This window comes from Miniopterus natalensis, chromosome 3, assembly GCF_054644295.1.
Source record: "Miniopterus natalensis isolate mMinNat1 chromosome 3, mMinNat1.hap1, whole genome shotgun sequence".
NCBI classification, from domain to species: domain Eukaryota; kingdom Metazoa; phylum Chordata; class Mammalia; order Chiroptera; family Miniopteridae; genus Miniopterus; species Miniopterus natalensis.
The window spans coordinates 412,313-436,058 of NC_142083.1; positions in this window are offsets into that span (position 1 = coordinate 412,313).

The following is a 23,746-nucleotide window of genomic DNA, read 5'->3' on the forward strand; positions in this document are numbered from 1 at the left end:
ACTCCCTACTGCTGGGACGTCAGGGCGGCTTCCTCACGTGGCACCATCAGTTATTAAATCATTCCAGCCGTCTCCCCGTCTAGAGAAGTGGGGGGCAGGGCTGAAAATCCCAAGCTTCCCTCTATGCCTCGGTCTTTCTGATGACCAGTCCCCGCCCAGGAGCCCGCCCATTAGAACAAAAGACGCCCTAGTGTTCCCATCACTTAGGAATTTTCAAGGTAAGTTTTAGCGGCTGTCGGGATCGGGTGGGGGACAGGCCACAGTTCGGTTCCTATTATCTCACAGTGAGGAAGGAGATGTTGGGTGAACGCTTGTCTGAGGATCTGCCCCCCAGTGGAATCGCCCGATGGCAGCACTTCAGCGATGAGTCAGGGTTTCTTTCAAATGCCTCGCTCCAGGACCCCCTGGGATTTGCCTTTGTTACGTAGATCTTTAAATAATATCCACATTTGAACACAAATCTTGTTGCTCTGTTTGTTTTTTCGCCTCTACTTCATTACAACTCATCCAGCTCCTCTGATTCATATAGATTTTCAATAAATCCCAGTAGCGGCGTAAATGGTTTTCAGTAGACACTGTAAGGTACCTCAACCCTGTTTCCCTTTGTGTGAAAACAAGGTGTTTCCGGTGTAAAGGCATTTAAATGCTTCATTAAGTCAAACTACCTGAGCGGAGTCGAAGTGCAGGGAAAGGAGACAAATCTGAAATGAGGTTTGTTCCAAAACCTGACTTCTGTGTGGAAGCCGCGGGGTGAAGCTGGGGTTCTGAGTTTGCCTCGGCTGCGCATCCGGGGTAACCGGCAGAGCCCCTCAGACACTGGGCCCAATAGACACTTGTCCAAAGAACGTGCACATCCAAGCACAAATAGAAGCAAATATTGGGCTTTCCTGAGTTAGAACCTCCGAGAAGATGGAACCTTTCATGGACAAACAGGCAACACTATTGGTGGGACCTTCCAAGGAAAGTGCTTTTCATTTCAAATAATCGTTTTACTCGTCCCTGCTTCAGAATGAAAACAGGAGCTGAGTGGGTGAGAGAATAAAAGGGGGTGAGACTGACCTCAGGGGCCGGGAGATAGTCCTGAGCAGCTTTAGGGTGAGAGGCCCAGCTGGGACCTTGCTCTCTCGGCGACACGTCCATCTAATCTCAGATCATATAGAGCCGCGTGGACACGGCTGCGGCTGGCGGTCAGCTCCGCCTGCGGGGAGGGAAACGGCACAAAGCAGCCCAGCGTACATCAAGCACACGCCAGGCGTCGTCCGTCCGGCCAGGCCCAGGACACGAATCTTGTTCAGTGGTTCCCAGCGCCCAACACGACCGCTCACGTTAAACTCAAGCGCAGGCGCCGTTCCTGCCCACGAGCGGCACCGCCGAGCCACAGGTGAGGCTGATCGTCCTCAGAGGGTTGCTAAAGCGCAGACACAGCCCACAGCGGTCGTCTCCAACGCGAGGCCAGCAACCACGGTGCAGACGCGGGTTTGCTCTCTTGTGCAGAGGCGACGAGAGGACCGACCGGGGGCTGTGTTCCGTGAGAGCCTCGCCTGAAACGGGAATTCGCCCAGCGAGAGACGCAGGCCGCGTACGAAAGCCTCCCACCGACTCCTCGCCCCACGCCTGCCGGCCGGGCAGGGCTCGCTGATAGTTTCAGCAAATTTCATGAACGCGGAACGAAGTGCAGAACCGCGCTGGAGCAACAGGGCTTTGGAAACACCCTGTTTGCGCACAAAGGGAACCAGGGTGAAGCGACTGATTGTTCTACGGAAAACCATTTGTGCTGCCGCTGGAATTTGTTGAAAATCTGCATGAATCGGATGAGCTGGACGAGTCGTGACGGAGTACAGGTGAAAAACACGGACAGATGTCCTCGGAGGCCGGTGGCTGCAGTGTGTGCTGAAACGGCTCACTGCGCCACGTTTCCACGCCCGCGACCGATTCACGTCCCGTCCGGTCCTGCACATCCGTTCCCTTCGACACCAAGACCCCTCAGCACGGGAGGGGACCTGCTCCGTGTGCCCGGTGACAGGCACAGCTCCGCTCACTCACCCCACGTCACCAGTCCCACGGTCCTGCTTTCACCTCCGCTGACAGAGGCAGGAAGGAAACGCCGGACAGCTGAGCGAGGGGCTGCCGGCCACGCAGCTGGGACTGGGAGCGTGGCTCCCGTCCCCCGGCTGCACGGCCACGTTCCTGCTCCTGTGGCTCCCCATCCCTCCGGGGCCTTCCCTCCCGGCCTGTTTACTCCGCGACTCATGAACTCAGTGACCTGATCTGCGCATCGCATCCAAATAACGACTTGAACGCAACATCGCACTTAATGATCGGTATTTCCAATAAGATAAAGGGTTAGCAACAGGGCTCACGGTTCAGCCCCTTCTCCCCTGAGCCCGATCTCGTCACCACCAACAAGAAGGGCTCCGGATTCTCCTGCCTGTGTTGACAGTTGCCGGGGCTGGACTGACACCGGCCGAAAGGAATGTGGTTTTTCCTCATGCCTGCGACCTGGGAGGCTGTCCTAACCCGACACCTCACCTCATTTAACGTATCAGCAGCTACAGGAGTTTCCAAGTGATTTCAGAAAGAACATCAGATACACTTGACTAAGAAAATCTATAGATCAAATTCCAAATAATATTTATAAAAATATTTTGGAAACCAGCTCCATCAGATTGGGCTGTTCTATACACGCAGGATATTGCGCCATCTACTTCATTTCAATTTGTTAATTTGTTTCTAAGATAGCAGGACAGTTAATATGAGAATATTCTGTTCAAAGCTGAACGCTTGGCAATTCATTTTAATAAATAATAGGCCCAGAGCCGGGTGGGATTCAGACTCTCGTAAAGGGGAAAACAGCTCTCTTGCATTTCATCTGTGACCTGAGACAGTGAAAGTGGGGCAGGGAACAAACGGGACGGGGTCCGTCCTCCCCTTACACAGGGAGCTGAGGCAGCCGGACAGGTGACAGCGACCCGAGGACACTGCCCACAGAGGGAGTCACGCGAATCGTGCCGACCAGGCAGCAGCTGGTGACGGGAGAGCAAACCCCGGACCACAGAGCTCACATTCCCACGTGAGGGTCAGGACGTGCGAGAAGCAGACGCGAGCCCGGTGCCTGGGTCACCTCTGATCCATGACCACAGGCCTCCCAGAAAGCCCCGTCTCTGCAGAAAGTCCCGACTTTGTGTCTACACGGAGACACACGTTTACATTTTGGAGAAAACGCTCCCCCGACGGGTACGCTGTTTGGATGCCCGAGACAGCCCCGTTGGCTCCTGTCTTCTCTCAGCTCAGTGACGCTCAGTGGGCGCAGCGATGGCACCGGACACTGTCGTCCTGCGCGCCCAGCACATCGTGCTCCGCGGTGCGTCCTCTAATCGCTGCTGTCAGGAGACGACTCCGCCTTCCTCGGGCCTGTGATGCTGAAAACGCCAGCGGCGATGGTGGTTGGTGAACACGGGCAAGACCGGCAGCCGGGAAGGATCTTACGGACCGAGCGGCAGGTTCGGGCCAAAACCAGCAGGTTGGGGGAGTGAGATCACGTCTGCCAACCGGCTCGTAAGCGAGCGGCCACCGTGGAGCGAATGCAAGTCCTCGCACCCGCTGCTCGATCGCGTCAGCGGGAGAGACGGCTGCAGGCGCGGCGCCCAGGGTCTGCGTGCTGGGGAGACGCGGGTAACCTGCAGTTACAGGTGGAACCTCACGGCGGGCTGGGCGCTTGTTTCTGGGAGCTCCGTTCTCGCAGCACATGGACAGACAGGACCACAGAGGAGACACACGAACAGGATGGAAACCCTGCCATAGGAGGCGTGGAAACAAACACCCCCGCCTCCGATACCTGAAGAGCCCGGGTCAGGGTGAAGCGCAGGAGAGCAGGAGGCCGGGTGGCAGAGCGGCAGGTCCAGCTCGCGGCGAGAGCTCTCCGTAGGAGACCCCGAGACGCGTAACGTGCCCTCCCTCCCCCCTCCTTCCCTCCTTCAGTGGCTGCACTGACCCGCGCAGGGCCGCCTCTGAGAGGCCACGTCCCACGGCACGGGCCCGCCTGCTGGCCGTGGCTGATTGGAGCGGGACGGGCTTCGGACCCAGAGGCCCGGCCTGTGAGGTGCAGCCAGACACGGGTCTAACAGGGCCGTCTGTTTAGGATAATGGTTAGTTAACAAAGCTGATCCGGTCCTCTCTCCCGAACATCCGATTTTTCTAGGGACCCGAAAGGAGTCCTCTAGCCCACGGCGGGGCTGTAAAGGCAGCGAGAGCGAGAGCAGCGAAGAGAAAGACAGAGCGGGAGGAGAGCTGAGGCCACGGGCCCAGGCAGAGGTGAGGCGTCAGAGTCGACGGCCAGAGCGAGCACGCGAGGGGCTGATCCAATCTCTTACGTAGATGCCCAGGTGGCGGCTAGAGCGGGCTGTGCCCTGGCAGATGCTCACGTGTCCCCCGGGGAGCACGACCCTGGCGTTGGCGGCCTTGTCCCCGGTCAGCGGGTGAGGCCTCCCTCCTCTCCCTGCCTCCCCAGGTCTCACGCCCAGTCGGCAGTCACGGGGCCCCTCGCAGCCTCCGGGAGCTTAGCGCTGTTATAGTGCAGACGGCACACGCGAGGAGAAAGAGCGTCGCAAAACCCTACGCTGGACGGGGAACTGTGAACATGGCGTGTGCACCCGCACGGCCTTCATGCAAACAAACACGTGTGTGCAACTCACATCATGAACCAAGAGATCATGTGATGCACGCAGTCTGGAACCTGAAACTTCCTACACCTTGAAAGTCACCTTTTTAAATCACTGTATAGCATTTCCTTACATCACTGCATCGTCATATGTATGTCTGTATATTTTAATTAATCTTCACTGTTGAAAGTATTACAGGAGTCCCCCTTTTCCCCCATTGACCCCTCCACCCCACGCCCACCCCAGGCCTTCGCCACATGACTGTCTGTGCCCATGGGTTATGCTTATAAGGTTATAAATCCTGAGGTTACTCTCCCCCCACACCCCCTTCCCTCTGAGACCCTTAGTCTGTTCCATGCTTCTGTGTCTCTGGGTCTGTTTGGTTCATCAGTTTATTTAGCTCTTTAGATTCCACATATGAGTGAGATGTGACACTTGTCTTTATATTTTTTTAAACTCCTTTTGTGAATTTTAAGTTGTTTCTAAATTTTTACTATTATAAGAAGCACTGTGTTGAATGTTCTCATAGCCCAACTCTGTAGATTCATTGACAACTTTTTTTAAGGCTAAACTCCTAGAAGTTCACGTCCGACGAGACGACCATGTCTAAGATTTTGGATTCAGGTGGCCAAGGGCCCAATAAAAGACTTTATCAGTTTCCACCTCCAGCCATGGTGCCCTCTGAATGAGAAAAGGTGGCATCCTTGCTGACCGCTGACTAACCCTGCACAGTTCTCTTATCTGCAGAAGAGGAAATTCAGAATAACTGTCTCAAAGCATCATAATAGGAATTAAACGCATTAATGACACAGGGCTCATAGACAGCACCCAGCAGAGACAGAGGTGGAGGGAGGGAGGGGACACCTCCGGCTGGTGCTGGACTTTTAACCGTTGGCCTGGGAATTCCTTTCTCTCAAAATATAGCCGAGAAAGCCTATTGTGCTTACAGGGCACAGAAATAAAATCCACATCCAAGAAGCACCATTTGGTCTCACAAGAGTAAAAGCAAAAATTGGGTCAGGACTTCTATTTTCTGCTGTGGCCACGTTTTCTCTGGGTGGCTGAGAAATCAGGCAATGCCGCCCCAGTAAAAACCTGAATAAACGTCTGCCTCCGGAAGCAGTGTGACCGGGGTGCAGGGGGCCGCCCGTGGTCACAGATGGCAGATGCTGGATTTAACACAAGGAGCGAAGAGAAGCTGAGAGGGGCGGTGACAGAGTCCACGTCACCTCTGGAGTGAATCGGGGACGCACTGCGTTGCTTTGGACGCGGTGCATTCCCCTGTGCAACTGACGGTACGCGGCCAGGCCACTGAATCCCAGGATGAGGCTCCGGGGCTCGCAGGCGAGGCGGCTCTGTGCTCCGGCACCGGGACAAAATCCCCACAAACCCTCCTTCCTCGGGAGTTAGGCCTAATGCATCCCTTCAAAGCAGAAACGGGGACATTTTGGGGGACAGAGAATTTGTGAACCTCCTGTGTATCTTGGGAAACTGGTTTTGTCGTTTCGGAACAGATCAGACGGGCCCCGGCTGCCTCCGGGCCAGTCCACGCCACACCCGCGAAGCACTCACAGGGTTTGCAGGCGGGGGCAGCGAGGCCACGGCTCACTCGTGCGGAGGAAACTCTGTCCCTCGGCTCATAAAACCTCTGGACACGGAGACGGACTCAGTCGTCACGGCAGCCGGTGCTGCTGGGAGGTTGTCCTCGGGCAGAGACTGTCCTTCGGGTGAAAAAATCCCCGGCAAGACGGTGCCTGGCAAGCCCGGCATGTTCCTGGAGCTCAGGCCTGGCAGCTGCCCTCGCAGTAACTGCAGCGACGTGTTCCTCGCTTATTCACTAAACCAACACTACTTACTAAGCCCCTGCCAAGCGCCAGGCACCATTACGCAGCAATAAATAACAGAGCCGGCTCTCAGGGAGCCCGTGGTCTACGGCAGTGACGCCTAAGGGGGTGGGGGGACCTTTACCTAATTCCTGGAGAGGTTGTGGGGGGACCCGTCCAAGCACCACGTTCATATCTCAGGTCCCAGGAGAATTATGGGTCTTCAGGATGGACAGGTAGGACTAGCTTTGCGGGATCCTCCTCTGAGAAATGCTTGGGATGCTGGCCCTGGCCGGTGGGCTCAGTGGTTAGAGCATCGGCTCGTTGACCAAAGGGTCTCGGGTTCGATTCCCAGTCAAGGGCACGTACCTCAGTCGCAGGCTCGATCCCCAGCCCTGGTCGGGGCGCATGCAGGAGGCAATCGATGTCTCTCTCACATCGATGTTTCTCTCTCTCTCCCCTCCTCTCTCCCTCCCACTCTGTCTAGAAAAATCAATGGAAAAAATATCCTCGTGTGAGAAATGCTCGCGTGCCGAGGAGAGGAAAGGAAGGGCAGTGCCGCCCTTTGAAAATGTGAACATTTCCATGCTGCAAGGTGACCTCTTTGAAAATCTGCACGTTGACCCGCCCCGTGGACCGTTCCCACCTCTGTGCATAAAACCCACAGAAGCCCCGTCCACCCCAAGCGTCCCGCCTCCCTCGCTTGGGTCTGAGGACTGAAGTCAGCACCCAAGTGTCTCTGGCATTTCAAGTTGGCAGGGAGGCCGGGGAACCACCGTGGACAGGGCACAGCTGCGCGCCTCCTGCCCGTGACCTGACTCGGGGCCTCAGAACAAGGTGCCAACCTTGAGCTCAGCCTCGGCGCAGGCGGGGCGGTGGCTGGGAGCCCGGCGGTGAGAGGGGGCTGCTGACCGGAGGGGGTCTCTCCCGCCAAACAGCGAGGAGGCGCCCAGCTAGAGAGAACGTTCGCCATCGCGGACAGGCCAGCTCAGCAGTTCCAGCAAACTAACCTTGACTTGAAGAGCTTGAATCAAATAAACACATTTTTTTCCTGGTAAGGATATAAATAAGTTTATATTAAAATAGCGTTATGTGAGATCAATCAAAGTCCCCCATAAACTCATTCGATTTCTTTTATAGACTGTGTGCCCGCCTCAGACACCAGACTGCAGGCTAAACGGGCGATGCAGGCACAGCCCCAAGCCTGTGTCCCGCCCGGGGGGGTGCCCGGGAAATCTGAGCTCTCGTCACGCGCACGGCACGTGAAGTGTATGGAAACCCCAATGAAAATACGTGGGAGCCCGGCCGGGCATGGCTCAGGGGCTGAGCGTCAACCTAGGATCCAGGGGATCGGGGTTCGATTCCTGGTCAGGGCACATGCCCGGGTTGCGGGCTCGATCAATGACTCTCTCATCATTGATGTTTCTCTCTCTCTCTCTCTCTCCTTTCCTCTCTCTGAAATCAATAAAGATATATTTAAAAAAAAAAAAAATACGTGGGAGCAGGACCTGCGAGCCACGAGGAGGCCCCTGTGTGGACAGAGTGTGGATTTGGGGGTGGCCATTGCCTGGATGGAACCGTGACACGCGTCACATACCTTCTTTTTTCTGTTTGTTTGCTTTTGTTAATTCTTACCAATTTCTATTGCTTTTTTAGAGAGAGTGGAAAGGAGGGAGGGAGAGAGAGAAACATCGACGAGAGACACGTCGATCGGTTGCCTCCCACACTCACCCCTGACCTGGGCCAGGGGTCCAACCTGCAACCCAGGTCCATGCCCTTGGCCAGAAAATCAAACCTGAGACCCTCTGGTGCACAGGCCAGCGCTGAGCGCCCCGGCCAGGGCTCTGCCACCTCCTGACTTTTACTTTAGCCAACGACACCAAAACTTTCCAAGAACCCTCGCCTCTGAGCCGTGTCTGAATTAGTCCCATTTTAAAGATGAGGAAGTTGAGGCTTAAATATTTCAACCGATGGCCCCAAATCACACAGCGTGAGAAACAGGGCAGCTCTTGTCACGCTAAGCCGAGGGTGGTGGTGTGTTTTTTTACCAAACTCCAGTTGTCTAAATACAATGTGCCAGTCATACCCCACCCGCCTGCCACAGTGAATAACACTGAGCCGGCATAAAGTGTGACTTAGGAAGGAAGTTTGCGTAGGACTCGGCCACCAAACTCACCTCATTAGAATTTATTCTGGGACCGAGCCTGCCCCTCACAGAGCTCCTGACCCTGAGCGTGAGGGGCCACAAAACCCCCGCTCCCTGTGGACGCGAGCGGCCGTGACTCACCCACCTGAGTCACCCCCCGGGACCTCCGATGACCCAGCTCCGTCAGAGTAACAGGCGCGCTGCAGGTAAGGGCTATTTCTCTACGGGAGAAACGGGAGGTAACAGACGTTTCAGGGATGGGTTCTTGGACCCCGGAATCGTGGGCAAGGGAGAAAGGAAATATTTTCCACATGTTCCTTTAATACCCAAATGCACCCAATCAAGCCACGACCTCAGCACACCGACTGTTTCCTGATACGTATAGAGATCCTTATTTTGGTCTCTTGATTCAAATGAGGGCACTCAGAAGAGGGTCTGATGAATTTCAGGTCCCAAACTAAATATAACCGATCATAACATTAATTAACACGGCATTTATAAATAAAACAAGACTCCGCTGAGCCGAGGACACTTCCTCCCGTCTCCCACCCTCTGGTGTGTTGCAAGCTAACCTTTAGGCCTAAAAATAGGGCGGCCTCGCTGAGTCACTAATAACATCAGCCCTGCGCCTCCCAGGAAGATAAACGCTCGGCAACAATCCCTAAAACTCGTCTTCCTGAGCCCACACGCTTGTCATGGGGCCAGACCCAAATTCCGTGGCAGGGACTCTCCTTGCAAAGCAGGAATGAGGTGACGGGCCCTCCTCGCTCCGACCGTCACCAGAGTCCCCTTATTCCTGATCTATTCTGAGAGGAGCCGTCGTTCGTATAGTTGCTCAGACACCCAGACAGACTCGCTGAGTCTGGAGGACACTCAGAGGTCGCAGGCCCCGGTTCCTCGCTGAGCCCCTGACGACAAGGAGCCCGGGGTCAGGAGGCCCGTGTGGAACCAGTGAAGACTTTTTAACCCCCGAGCTCCACTTGTCTTTTTTTTCAACCCTCACCCAGGATATTTTCCACTGATTTTTTATGGAGAGAGCGGAAGGGAAGGAGGGAGGGGGAGAGAGAAACACTGACGTGAGTGACGCGTCGACGGGCTGCCTCCGCACACACCCCGACCCTTCGGTCCACAGCTGATGCTCTAACCACTGACCCGAACCGGCCAGGGCCCACCTGTCTTTGCCTGTAATTTCTCCACAGCATAAAAAGACGGCATCCAGTGGGTAACGTAAAACAGCTTTTTACTCACTCGTTCACTCACTCATTCAATAGATATTCAGCAGCATTTGTGCCAGCTCCCGTTAAGTGCAGAGTGTGCAACTAGGAGCGCAGCGGGCACGTGTGCCCCCTCTCGGGACCCTGCGTGGTGGGCTACACACAGCAAGGGACACGCGTGAGGATGGGCGGGAGAACATGGCAGCGGAGTGGAGAGAGGAGAGATCGAAGGTGCCCGACGTGGACAGGACACCAAGGAGGGCTTTCTGGAGGAAGCAACGCCTAAGCTCTGACCTGAAAAGGAGTTAAGAGCCAACGTGGAAATGAGGCAGGGGCAAAGAGAGTGTCCCAAGCGAATCCCAAAACCCAGAACGAAGTGAAATAGGTCTGGTTGGATGAACCAAAAGCCCTTCAGTCCAGCAGGAGCCCACAGGGGCGGGGACGCACCGTGAGCCACGGGGTTGGAGAGGCCAGCAAGGATCCGGTCGTAAAATGCAATTATTATGAGCTGCACGAAGGACTCTAGGCTTCTGTCTAAGAGCTTAGAAACCCAGGAAAGAATGTTCGTGTCCGAGGAAGATGACGGCGGCTACTGTGCGTGCGAGGAAACGCCTGGAAGAGAGACGTGGGCAAGGGTCCTGGGTGTGGGAGGGCCGCGTGGGCACCAGGCGAGCAGCGTGGTCGTCGGCATTGAAAACATGGACACTCATGTTCAGAAATATTTATGCAGTTGCATGGACAGAAGTGCGATTTATCAGGGCAAACGAGAGTATTGAAGGGCTTCCCCTCCTCTCCATCCCCTCACCCCGCAGAGGAGCCCGACAGGGGCTCAGGCTCCCTGGGTGAAGCACCCAGTCCTCACGGCAATGGCCGGAGTCCTCTGGATTTACAGGACCAGGGCCGACCGAAGCCTCCCTCTCGCTCACATTCCTCCCAGGGTCCTTGCTGAGGGTCTGCTGCGTTTCAAACACTAGTTCAGGTCCTGGGATTAACAGAAGGGTGCAGCACCCACACCGGAAGGTCCCACCCTGCGGAGGCGACGGAACGGAGAGCGGTAGCTATGAAACGCTAAGGGAGGGGACGGGGCTCTGGCTGAGAGCACAGAAGCCCGCAGCCCAACAGAGGAGGTCGCTCCCGTCCCCATCCCCGCGGGCGACCCTACGGGCTGCCAGGCCTGAGTCAGAGAAAGCAGCAAGGACCTGGGGGCAGAGGGAGCGAGGGAAGGGCGGGTCAGCGCCTGTGGCTGTGCGTGTAGGAAGGAGGGAAAGAACGCAGAAAACCCAGCAAATCCAGTAAAATGCTGGAGAAGGGGGAGATCGAAAGCCTATAAAGTATGAAAAACAACAGCTAACAGTTACCTAGGGCTGTGTGAGCTCGGACTACTTTAAATATTTTACAAACATCAACCCTTTTTTCTTCAGAACGACCCCGTCCAGGAAGCTCTGTGCTATTGTTACCCTCGCTTTGCAGAGGAGAAAAGTGACGCATGGGGAGGGTAAGTAACCTGCTCGGGAGCCAAAGCCAGTGAGGGACACGGAGCAGAGACGCGCAGTAGACATAAAGCCTGAACTAGCACCTGCTGCCTCACGCTGCTCCCAGAAACGGACCCAAATGCTGTAGAGCCGGGACGGCAGTGAGTGAGCGGCTCTAAACTTACAGTGCTCGTGCTAATTCACACCTACGTCTACGTCCCCAGTGAGGCAGTCCCGAAGCTACGTTCTAAAATCTCTGATGGCCCGGCCGGGCGTGGCTCAGCAGCTGAGCGTCGACCTAGGACCCAGGCGATCGGGGTTCGATTCCCGGTCAGGGCACATGCCCGGGTTGCAGGCTCGATCAATGACTCTCTCATCATTGATGTTTCTGTCTCTCTCTCTCCTCTTCCTTTCCTCTCTCTGAAATCAATAAAGATATATTTTAAAAAAGTAAAAATTAAAAATAAAATAAAATCTCTGATGGATTAAAAACTTAAAAATCTAATAGATGATAACCTCACGTTGTTTTCTCCAAAGGCAAGATGAAGAGAGAATGGAAAAATAAGCATGGAAAAGGTGACATATACACAAGACAAGCTTGGGACAGCTGTTACGTTACCGCACTGGTCTGACAAACCCCGGAGGGCGGACCCACGGCTGAGGGAACTTAGCTTCCCCTCCACGGGGCCAGTCCCACAGCTGTCACCCACCAAGGACCATATCCGTCATGTCAATGTAGTTCCACACGGAATTGCTAGTCAACTGTTAGGACGGGTAAGAAACTCCTTGTTAAATAATCTGAGAGCTGCGTTCAAACCCCAGCTCCCCCAGCGACGGGCTGACCCACCACCTCAGCCCGGCCTCACTGCCGCATCTGTAACAACCGTTTCTTATACCTAATAGGATAACGACAGGATAGTACAGATTTATCGTTGTGAGGACTGTACCATGGTGCTTAGACTCCCCTGGGCGCTGAACAAACTGCCCCCTTCCCAGGAAGCGGGAAGTGGCTGGAGGAGCTGGAAGTAACTGACCTCAGACTAACAGCACCCCTGAGGCTGGGCCAGAAACCTGCTTTACCTCCGCGCTGGGAACTGCCTCACACTCAGACCCTCGCCCTTACTGCCTTGTTTAAAACATTTTTTCCTTTTTTCATTAGTCTACATACACTATTATATTAGTTCCAGGTGTACAGCATCGTGATGAGACGTTTAACCCGCGAGGTGACGACCCTGCTAGTCTAGGACCAGCTGGCACCGCACAGTGACAAGGGCTGGGCCTTGTTCCCTCTGCTGCGCTTTATTTTCAAGGAGAAAAGGAAACGGTCGGCAGTGAGGACGATGGTTGGCTTCAGTATCTTAGACCAGCTTATCCCTCTGGGACCAGTGACAGTGGACACAGGTCAAGATGAACTCGCGCGGCCTGTGGATGAGGAACGGTCTCCATCAGGACGCCGGGGCCTCACGCAGGGAAGGCTCCTGCCGGTCGGTGGCTACTACCCAACAACGACGCATTGGCCACTGCATCAGACTCTGGCAAATCTAATTACTCACCGTATGTGTCCAGGTCTATACGACGACCTTGTAGAGGTCTACCAGGTGTCTCCATTAACTCTGCTCTCAGTTCTTTCCATGTTAAGTGCACCTTCTCTACTTAAGTCAGATATGTTAATTCTTTCAACCAGCCAATTCCAGTAAGCTCAGGCCCAACAAATTAAGATATTTATCTTCTCAACTCAGTGAGGCTGCCTGCCCCTATTTGAGTTCCCCTTATTAACACCAGTTTAGAATTTGCACCCCAACAGAAAGCCTGAATAATGACAGAGTCAAGCACTGCGCTAGGTATTAGCCAACAATAAGCAATATTAATAGGCAGGTGTCTGCCCTCAGGGAGATCATGTTCTAGTGCAGAAGAAAGGGGGGGGGAAAGTAATTTCAATTGACAAATTATGAAAAGAAAATGATTTAATGCAGGAAAAAAAACAAGTGGCTGCTATAAACAATAAATTAAGGTGCCTTCTGTAGATGGAATGGTCAGGGAAGACACCGCAGAGAAGGGAGTGTGAACAACAACGTTAAGGACGAGCGTTACCATAGGGAGAGGAGGGAAAGGACACTCTAGGGAGGAAATGCATTTGCAAAGGCCTTGAGGTGACAAGGAGCCCAGGGGTAACTACCAGAAATACCTGGTGAGAACACTGAGCACTGGGGATGACCGGGAGGCACGAGGCCAGCAAGATGGACAAGAGCTGGGTCTCGTGGGGCTTTACAGGTTGTATCAGGGAGTTTGGGTTATAGTCTGAGTGCAAAAGAAGCCATTGAAAGTTTTAAATAAAAAAAGATATGATTCAATTTACATTCTAGAGAAAATTACTCCTGCTCCTGTGTGGGCAATAAATAAGAGAAGAGCAAACCTGGAAGATAGGGGCTCGGAATGAGGTTATTATAGTGACTGGGCGAGAAGTAGCAGGCCCAGTTGTCAGGGGAGACAATAAGAATTGAATGGATATGAGGGAGGCCAGGCTTAGATACAAAATTGCTGGAACTGTTAATGAGCTGAGTATGGGATGTGAAGGAACGAGTGTTGTAATGGGCAAGACATCTCAGTTCTTGGCTTCTGTTATTTATTTGGTAGATGTTGGTGCCACTTACGGAAATAGTAAAAACCAATGGAAAGACACATTGGATGGGGTATGCTTTGGAAGTTAAGAGCTCCACTTGGGAGAAGGTTAAGACTGGGACATCTAATAGAGATCCAAGTGAAAGTATGAATTAACCACTTGTATATGTCAAACCAAAGGGTTACTTCTAAATTCCTAACCTTAAAAACCAATTTTTGCTCATGTGAAAAATAAACTTATTGACCTCGGCTTCTGGCTACAGGTGAGTAATAGAAGCTGGAATCACCCTCACAAGATAGAAACTATAAACCATGCAAGAATATGTTTAGACTTTAAATGATGATCTAATGTTCCATACTTGATGACAGCTATAAATTCATAGATTCAAGGGGCTCAATAAAACCCAAACAGGATGAACACATGCACATGTACACACACACCCATATGCACATCGTAATATATTGCTAAAAATAGGAATGAAGAGAAAATTTTTAAAGTATTCAGAGAAAAAATACACATTCATCAGAGAAACAAGATAAGATATACTATAGATTCATCATCCAAGACCATGTAAATCATAAGACAATGGAATAACTTCTTTAAACAGCTGGAAGGAAATATAGAGAGATTCGTTAGTTGTTCTCTGTTATAGGTTGATTACATTCCCCCCAAAGAGATGTTGAAGTCTGAATGGCCCAGTACTCAGAAGGTGACCTTATTTGGAAATAGGGTTTTTAGAGAAGTAACCAGGTTAAATGAGGTCATTACAGTGGGCCCTAATCCAATATGACTGGTGTCCTCATAAAAAGGAAAAATTTGGGCACAGAGACACACACAGAAGAAAAACCATGAAGAGACACGGGAGAGATGGTGATCTCACTGGTGGTGTGGTGGGCAGTGAGACAGACATGAGCAGAGCAAGGACAATGGGCCAAGTACAGAAGGTCACCAGGGCGGAAAGCCCAGGGTGCCTAGCAAAGGACAATTGTAGGGTGGGACCTCGCCCCCAGGGTGACCTGTCCTCCTCTAGCATATAGTTTGGTCATGTGGTTTGTACCCCTGACCTTTCCTCCATGGAGAGAACATCTAGGCCCCAGTTGTATTTCAGCTCCAGGCCCAGAAAAGCAGCAAAACCAGACAAGTGACCCCACGGCTGACCTCAAGATCAGCTGCATTGACTAATGACCCCCTGCCCTGGTGCTGACCATTCAATCAGTGGAGACCACAGCCCCAAAAGAACACACCTAGAAAACTGAATATTCTATTAAGGTCTTCCCCCGGGACCTCCCCTAAAATCTCCACTCTTAAAACAATTAGGATGGAGGACCCAGCACTCTCCCTCCTGGAAGCAGCCTGAGCCTTTCCCTCCCCCCTTTCCCTCCTCCCACCCCGGCTCATAACCACTACCTTCCTCACTCCCAAGCTCCAAGGGCCCTTCCTTTGCTTCTAAAACTTGTTTCCTAAGCCCATTTCTTCTAGGAATTATTTTTTCTACCTCTGTGATTTGCCAAAAAATGCTCTCTTACAGTTTGGGCCTTTGCTCTGAACTCTTTCCCAGCCAGAACCCAAATACCAAGGTTGCTGAATCCAGGTCCAGTGTGACCCCACCTAACACCTGGTGCCATTCCCGCCGCCTACAACAGTGTGATGCACCTACAAGCCAAGGACGCAGCAAATGCAGAAGGCAGATATAGGGAGGAAAAGTACCCCCGAGGGCCATCGGAGAGAGTGCGGCCGTGCTGACACCTCGATTCAGGACTGAGCCCCAAGTATGTCCAGAACATAAGATGCTCTTGTTTTCAGCCGCCCAGCTGTTGGTGTGTAGTTAGAGCAGCTGTGGACGGACACAGTTACTAACATTGAACAGCCCTAATTTCTCAGCGTGGATATTACCTTCAAATGGACCTTCGAGAAGATTATGCCCAACCCTTCTTTCTTTTTATCTTTATTGTTGAAACTATTACAGATGTCCCCACCCCCCCTCACCATCGACCCCCTCCTCCTCATTTCCACCCCCCTCCCCAGGCCTGCACCCCACTATTGTCTGTGTCCATGGCCTATGCATAGGTGCATATAAGACCTTTGGTTAATCTCTTCCAGTCTCCCCCCTTCCCTCTGAGCTCCCTCAGTCTGTTCCATGCTTCTATGCCTCTGGATCCATTTTGTTCATCAGTTTATTTTGTTCTTTAGATTCCACATGAGTGAGGTCCTGTGACACTTGTCTTTCTCTGACTGGCTTATTTCACTCAGCATAATGCTCTCCAGGTCCCTCCATGTTGTCTCAAAGGGTAAGAGATCCTTCCTTCACAGCTGCGTAGTGCTCCATGGTGTAAATGTCCCACAGCTTTTTATCCACTCATCTACTGATGGGCACTTTATTTTATAAATGAGACAACTGAGCCCCAAGGGAGACTTGTTCACAGCTGATAACCAAGGTGAAACCGCAGGGTCCCTGGAAGCTCTGCCTGCCTCACACTGGCCGGAGGGGGGTGAAACCACTCCCACCCCAGCTGAGCTAAAACCCTCTGCAGCACCCCACAGCGTCCCCAGGACATCATCTCAGTTAAAGGGTCCCCCAGAGTGAATGGCCACACTGGGAGGGGCCCTAAGCTCAGGAAAACTCGCCCTGGTTCTTTTCTGGTGCGAAAGAAAAGCATCTCGTAATCCTGAGAAAGGTCCCTGTAAACCCTGCAAGACAAAGGGTTCTACTTCCTCATGAATTTGCAATTTAAAAAGTTAAACAAAGCTCATTGTTGACGAATGACCGGTCCATACATCCCAAAGAAGTGATAAGAAACCACCCGGTCAGCAATGTGGAAGCCGAGGGGGAGAGAACTCCACCCAGAACGCATGGGTTTCCTATAGCTGGTGATGTTTCTTATCTGGAGGAAGCTCTGCCTTCTTGTCAATCAACCCAGCAGGTCCCCGGAGGTCGGCCACACCTCGGCTGGGGAAGCTTGGGAAGGAATGTGGGAGGAACTGGGGAGAGGCGGTTTCCTGATGGGGCAGCTGCCGAGCGAGCGCTGGCCCCTGGGAAAGTCCTGGTGTTGGAATCTCTGTCCTTGGAGAGCTGCCAGCAGCGGGAGGGGGCTGGGATCCTCCGTGGTGACGCCCAGGTCACGGCTTGAGCAACCCCGGCCACCAGCAGCGGGCTGTGCCCGGACACGTCTGTGCTGTTTACCGCCCGGGTTCCATGCAGCCGCCAGCAGGCAGGCCTGGTCTCCGGGCAAGTTCCCTGCGAGCAGACGATTAGCGCGCGCCCAAGATGAAAGCGTAAGAATCACTAAGGAGCCAACCAAAAGCCCCATTAGGACGCCAGATTGCCATCTTCTCGGCTCCTGGCGGATGGTTCTTCCAAAGGAAAGGCATGTTTCACTCCCAGAGCAACGCCTTTCTGTGCAGTTTAATGCTGGCCCCTCCATGTGCCGAGATGGACGCGCTGGGGCTGGCGTCCTCCCACGTCAGGCATCTCGGAAATCACGTAAGTTAATTAAGGGGCTTCCCGTGGCCCTTGCCTCGCTGTGCCCGAGCCCTGTGCAGACGCGTGAGACACCGGCCTGGGTCAGGCCACCACTGACAGCGCACAGTGGACGGAGGAGAAAATAGCCGATTTCACATCAGTGTTTCTCCCACATAGAAACGTTTCTTCTCCAACCTCCAGAATTAAGCCCTCAGATGGAAGCATTTAACCGTTCTAAGAGTTTTCTCCAGTTACATCTGGGCAGAGGGGAGCCAAAATAAACCAAGAAAAATCAATAAAAAAGGCTCCATTCAAAACAAGATTTCCTGTTTCTTAGGCGGCTCCTGAGGAGCAGCCGCCAGGATGATTTATTTTCCCCATTTTCTCTTTCACTCAGAAAGGAGCAGGACCCTGGGCTGTCCCTCAGCGGTCAGAGGCTTCGGGGCCCTCGGCCCTGGTGCATTGGTGACCCCTAGAGGACACAAGCCCGTCCTCGGTGTGGAGATTCAGAGTTCCCAGCTCTGGGGAGGGGATCCTTTAGCAACGTTACAGCTGCAGGACAGCTTCTGGCTCCTACAGCCCAGATTTCGAGAAATTATCTCCCCCAGGTAAAATCTCTGAGGCATCCGTGATCCATTTTCCTGCAAATAAGGGGTTTGTTGTTGATGAAAATCGAGGACGTGAGGGATTACTTTTCTCCCGAGCTGGAGCTCATTTTCCCGGGCCCGGGGTTCGCTGGCTCACGCACACGGTGTCTTTGGCTCCCCTTTCCTACGCCCCTGCATGACTCCCAGCACATCAGAAAGTGCTTTTGAAGAAACCGGACTCGAATCCCTCTAAGCTGGCATTTCCCAGGGCTGACCCCGTTTCCTCACCAGCAGAACTTTTTTTAAAATATGTTTTTATTGATTTGAGAGAGAGAGGAAGGAAGAGGGACAGAGAGAAACATCGATGAGAGAGAAACACGGATCGGCTGCCTCCTGCACGCCCCCACCGGGGATCGGGCCCCCACCCCAGCTCGTGCCTGACCAGGAATGGAACTGCGACCTCTTGGTGCACCGGGCGACGCTCAACCACTGGGCAGCACCAGCCGGGCACCAGCAGAACTTTTCAGCCAGCTGAGCTCAGCTGGGGAGTTTTCAGGGCCAGCGGGGTTGAGCTGAGGGTCCCGTAGGGCTTCCACTCAGTCCTGGGACAGACGAGAGCCAGGGGCCTTGACTCACTCCCTGTCCCGGGCGGTGACCCAGACTCCAGGGCTGTGCATCCGCGGGGACCCAAACCGGCCTGAGGTCGCACGTGCAGGTGGCGCCTTGTTTCACTTAGAACCGTCCACATTCGGGCACTCTGCCAGGTACTTATAGCAGGTTACGTCTCACTCCCACAAGCCCCCCGAGGATCAGGGTTTCTCTCTTCATTTCACTGATAAGAAACTGAAACTCCAAGAGCTCAGCGTGGCTAAAACCACAGGGCAGAGGACAGGAAGTTTGCTAATCTGCGTTATTTCCAATATGTTACACAGCTTTTAACATCGAGGACGTTTAGAGCCAAAGGAGGCCTCTGCGCAGACGAATCCAATAGCTTTAGAAATGAAGAGACGGGGGAAGGGGTGTGATGTGCCCGAGGCCACACTCCGTGGCGGAGCTGGTGCGAGTGGCACAGATGCTCACGCCCAGGCCGCTGCTCAGGACTCCACACAAAGTCCATAGTGATCCCCGTTCCGCCTTCGGGAGCCACTGAGGGGGCCTCTGGGAGCAGATACTTCTCCCACATGCATCACCTTGGTTTCCAAGGAGAGGATCCCTTTCTGCAGACCCCCGGGGACCCCTGGGGCCCCACCTCCAGCACTGAGGCCTCTCGACATTCTCTCCTTAACTACATCCGCGTGGCAGAGAGCGGGGACTGTCAGGACAGAGAAGCCCATCGAGTCAGAGGGAGAGACAAACACCGTGATTTCACTCACATGTGGCATCTGGAGAACAAATTAAAAAACAAAACAGAAACAGGCTCAGACAGAGCAGCCTGGTTGCCGGGGGGTCTGGGTCAAGAAGGCAAAGGGCTGAGGGGGACCGACTGGCGGTTACAGAATAGTCTCGGGGATGCCAAGCGCAGCACCCGGAGCGCAGCCAGTGATGTGGAGCCACCATGTGGGCAGGTGGGCCCTGGAAATACCAGGGGGCCCGACGTCTGCCCGCCGGGCCGTACACCTGGCACCAACACAGAATAACACTGAATGTCAACGGTAATTGAAAAAAACTTAAATAAGTAAATAAATAAAAGGCCATTAACAGAGATTGGAAAACCAGATGGCATTTCTACGATTGGAAACTTTATAGTTCTCTGAGAAACTATGCATCGCGTGACTTCTGGAAAACCCATTAATTTCTCAGCAAGTCAGTTTCTGACCCTAATATCATACTTAAGTTCTATTAAAAAATATTCTTATCCTAGTAAGGTTTAGAAATAAGTGACAGAGCTGTGGTATATGGTATTTTGGACTGTTCTGCTGAAAGAAGGAAAAGATGGTAAGAACACAAAGCTGTCCTGTCCATTGATTGCACAAGAATGGGGTCCGGTCAACGCTTGCTCCCGGGAATCGCGGCCACTGTGAGCACCGTCCCGCGTCGTGGCTGGTGACCGCATTTTCTGTGACTCGTCTTTGCAGTAAAGGGAGGGGTTTCTAGGAAGCGCCCGATCTTCACGGCCAGCTGTGCAGCAGTGACGAGCCTCCAGCTCCATCGTCACCAGCATCTGGGTCTCCCGTCTGGACAAAGGAGCCGGACAAGCTGAATCATGTCTGTCTGACCGTCAGGGATCACTGGGGATCAGGGAGGCGGTTCTCGGGCGGGACGGCTGCTGAGCTGGAGCCTGACGATCCTTGTGGAGGCCGAGAGACGAACGGCCACGTCCCGTGAGTGCTGCCCCGTTGCGGGTTTGGAGCAGACGGGGTCCGAGAACCCCGATGCCCCCCGATCCCCCCGATGCCCCCAGGCTCCCCCCTGAGTTCTGGTGCCTGGCCTGCTTGCTGGGACGTCAAGGCCAGCGGGCGACGGGCAGTCCAACGGCAGGGATGAGAGACCCCTTCAGGCTCCTGCCAGGCTTCAGCGGCTGCTGCAGGGTCCCGGCCGGCGGGACGTGGGAGACGTTGTCCTGAGGATTACACGCCGTCGATGTTTCCTGGTTCCTACCCCAGGAAGGATGGTAGCAAGTGTTCTGAGGGACGTTTCAAATGTCAGCCATTATTCCTGCAGGGGCCACTCACCCGCGTGTCTAGGACCATGGCAGAAGCCTGGCAGCTCTTCCCCCTGTGGTCCATTCTCCAATCTCAGTCGTCTTTGAAGGACATACGTCAACACGGGTGACCCCTCTCACAGCCCGCTAACGGCTTAACCTCCAAACCCACGCAGAGCCCCTCACTTCGGCCTAGGTCTGCTTTTCCGACCTCTGACCCCACCACAGGTTCCGCTCGGCCTCAGGGCCTTTATGTTCCCTTTTCCTTCTACCTGGGACGCTCTTCCCTGGGATCCGTGTGCGGCTGGCTCTCTGTCACTTATCTCTCAGCTCAGGTTCCCGCCCAGGGGCCTCCATGTCACCCCTGGAGCTGCTCTCTACTCTCCAACCCTATTTTATTTTTGCATTTATTAGGATCCCATTTATCACTAGCTAAAATCACCCTGTATATTATTGATTTATCCAATATCCACTGGCCGACACTGGGCATGTAATAGGTTCTCACAGATCACAGGCCCCGTGGTGATGACAGAATATTACGCACACCCCCAAAGATGTCCACATCCCGATCCCATAACCTGGACTATCTCTAATTGACGTTAATTATTGTACAAGGTGTGAGTTTTAGGCTGAGGCTCACTTTGTGTCAATGGATACTTGGTTGTTCTAACGCCATTCGTTAAAAGACTGGCGTTTCCTTATTGAATTGCTTTTGACCTCTTGGCCACACTTGTGTGATTCTATTTCTAGACTTTGCTCCATGTCGCTCTGTGTTCCTTGCTGAATCCCTTGTCTCTTTCCCTCCCTCTGGACTTGACAGCCAGGTCCATGCTATCTCAGCTCTGCTTCCAGGGCACCTGGCACAGTGTGTGGCCCGTATGAACATACAGCGAATCCAAGTTTATTAAACGGATGAGAGAATAGTGGCTCCTTTGTTTTTCTACGTGATGGTCTAACTGGTCAGCTCACCTCTCCGAGAGGAAATCCAAAGTGTTTTCACCGAATCATCGGCTGTCGCCTCCAGCATTTATTCAGTGCCCTCTGCTCACGTCCCTTAACAGCTTCCGAATCGATCGAGGCAGCGCGGCGTTTTGTGTGGTCTGTGCCCGGAGGGAACTCGCCATAAAACACGGTCCTTATTCTCAAGGAACTTGCATCCTGTAACCTGCAACAGCGGAAGCAGGAACTTGCTGGTCAAAAATGAGATGAGTGGGGCCGGCCAGTGTGGCTCTGTGGTTAGAGCGCTGTCCCATGCACAGAGGTCGCTGGTTCGATTCCTGGTCAGGGCACGTGCCCAGGTTGCCAACTTGATCCCCAGGAGGGGGCGTGGAGGAGGCAGCCCATCAGTGTTTCTCTCTCATCAATGTTTCTCTCTCTCCCCCTCTCTCTCTAAAAATCAATTTTTTAAAAAAATTTTTTTTAAAGAGATGAGTCCCATGTAGCCACTCACCAGCGGAGTGACCTCGGGCAGGTTACGTACCGTTCAGGGCCCCAGGCTGCCCACAGGTGTGGCGCTGGTGGGAGCAGCACCCACCTCACAGGGGCTGCAAAACCAGAGCCTGACGGAAGCGTTAGAGGCTCCGCGCCATGTCCGCCGGCCCTGAGCAAAGACTCAAAAAGTGCTGGTGACATACTCCCATCTATTAATGCTCTAAGCAGAAATTTTTCTCACTGCCACCAAGAAAGAGTTCTTTGAGAAGGACTTGACTGGGCTCCAGCAAAATGAATCAGGAAGATGGCCCGGATCCATCCTGCAACCTAAGTGGATGTTGTACATCTATTTCAAAACCCTTCACGGTCAGCGACCCTTCCGGTTTCCGGAGAAATCACAAATCTGACATAAACAAACACGGGCATTTTCAAGCGAGCAGCCTCTGCATTTTTCAGAATCCCATCAGCGGATGGAGGCGTATTTACCTGATGGAGAAATCTGCCAATGTGGAAGGCCACGGTTTGACTGCAAGAGACCGGCCGACTCAGGAAGCTAAATAAGACGTTCTTCTGCTCTCGGGAAGCCTTTTATGTAATTCCACCTCCTTAAACATCCTAATGGGCTCCAGGGAGTTTTCTAATTGCTCTACGTTCCAGTGAAGACATTAGTCCAAGTCAGCTTTCTCAACCCTTTTCATCTCACAGCACATAAACTAATTACTAAAATTCTGCGGCACAACAAAAAATATATCACGTTTTTGCAGATCTGACCAAAAAGTAGGTATAATTTGGATTCATTCACACTGGACGGCTATTGTCTTTTTTTTTATTTGACCATCTCAGGGAGGAGCCAGTGCCCCTGACTAAATAGCCAGGTGTTGCAAGTTTTAAACACTCTTGCGGCTTGAAAGTCACTGTTCTAGCCGGCCGGCGTGGCTCAGCGGTTGAGCATCCACCTAGGATCCAGGAGATCGAGGTTCGATTCCCAGTCAGGGCACAGGCCCGGGTTGTGGGCTCCATCCCCAGTCGGGGGCATGCAGGAGGCAGCCGATCCATGACTCTCATCACTGATGTTTCTATCTCTCCCTCTCCCTTCCTCTCTCTGACATCAATAAAACCATTAAAAAATAAAAATCAATGAAAACATATTTTTTTTTAAATCACTGTTTAAGTGCTAATTATAAACAAACAAATACATAAACATTTGTTTTAACACATTTCTCACCTTTTGCAAACACCCAGTATGTTTTATCATTTCGTTATGTACCAACACGGGGTCTTCTTCTGGAAACAGACAGGTGTGAATACAATGACAGAGTTCTGAGCCTGAAAGCTTTTGTTACGACAGAGTCGGGGGCCCTGGGTTGGACGGCCAGCTCTCGGCTGGCTCCCGAGACAGTCCTCAGCGGCGAGATGCCCCAGGTCAAGTCCCTTCCGCTGCCGGTGATCTTTCCCGGCTGCTGTTCTCCAGATTAAATTCTGTGGCAGCCTTGGCTGTCTTCCTGCCTCCTGCACCTGCACTCACCTGGCTAAGACCTGGCAGGCACCCGGCTGCCCCCCGAGACCCTCCTCTCATCCGTGGGGACAGAAGATGTGGGACAGGCACCACCAGCCCTGGCTCTTCCGCTGGGACAGCCTGTCCCTCAGCGTTTCCGCCGGGGGTCGGTGACCACCTGAGAAAGTCTCGCCCCACA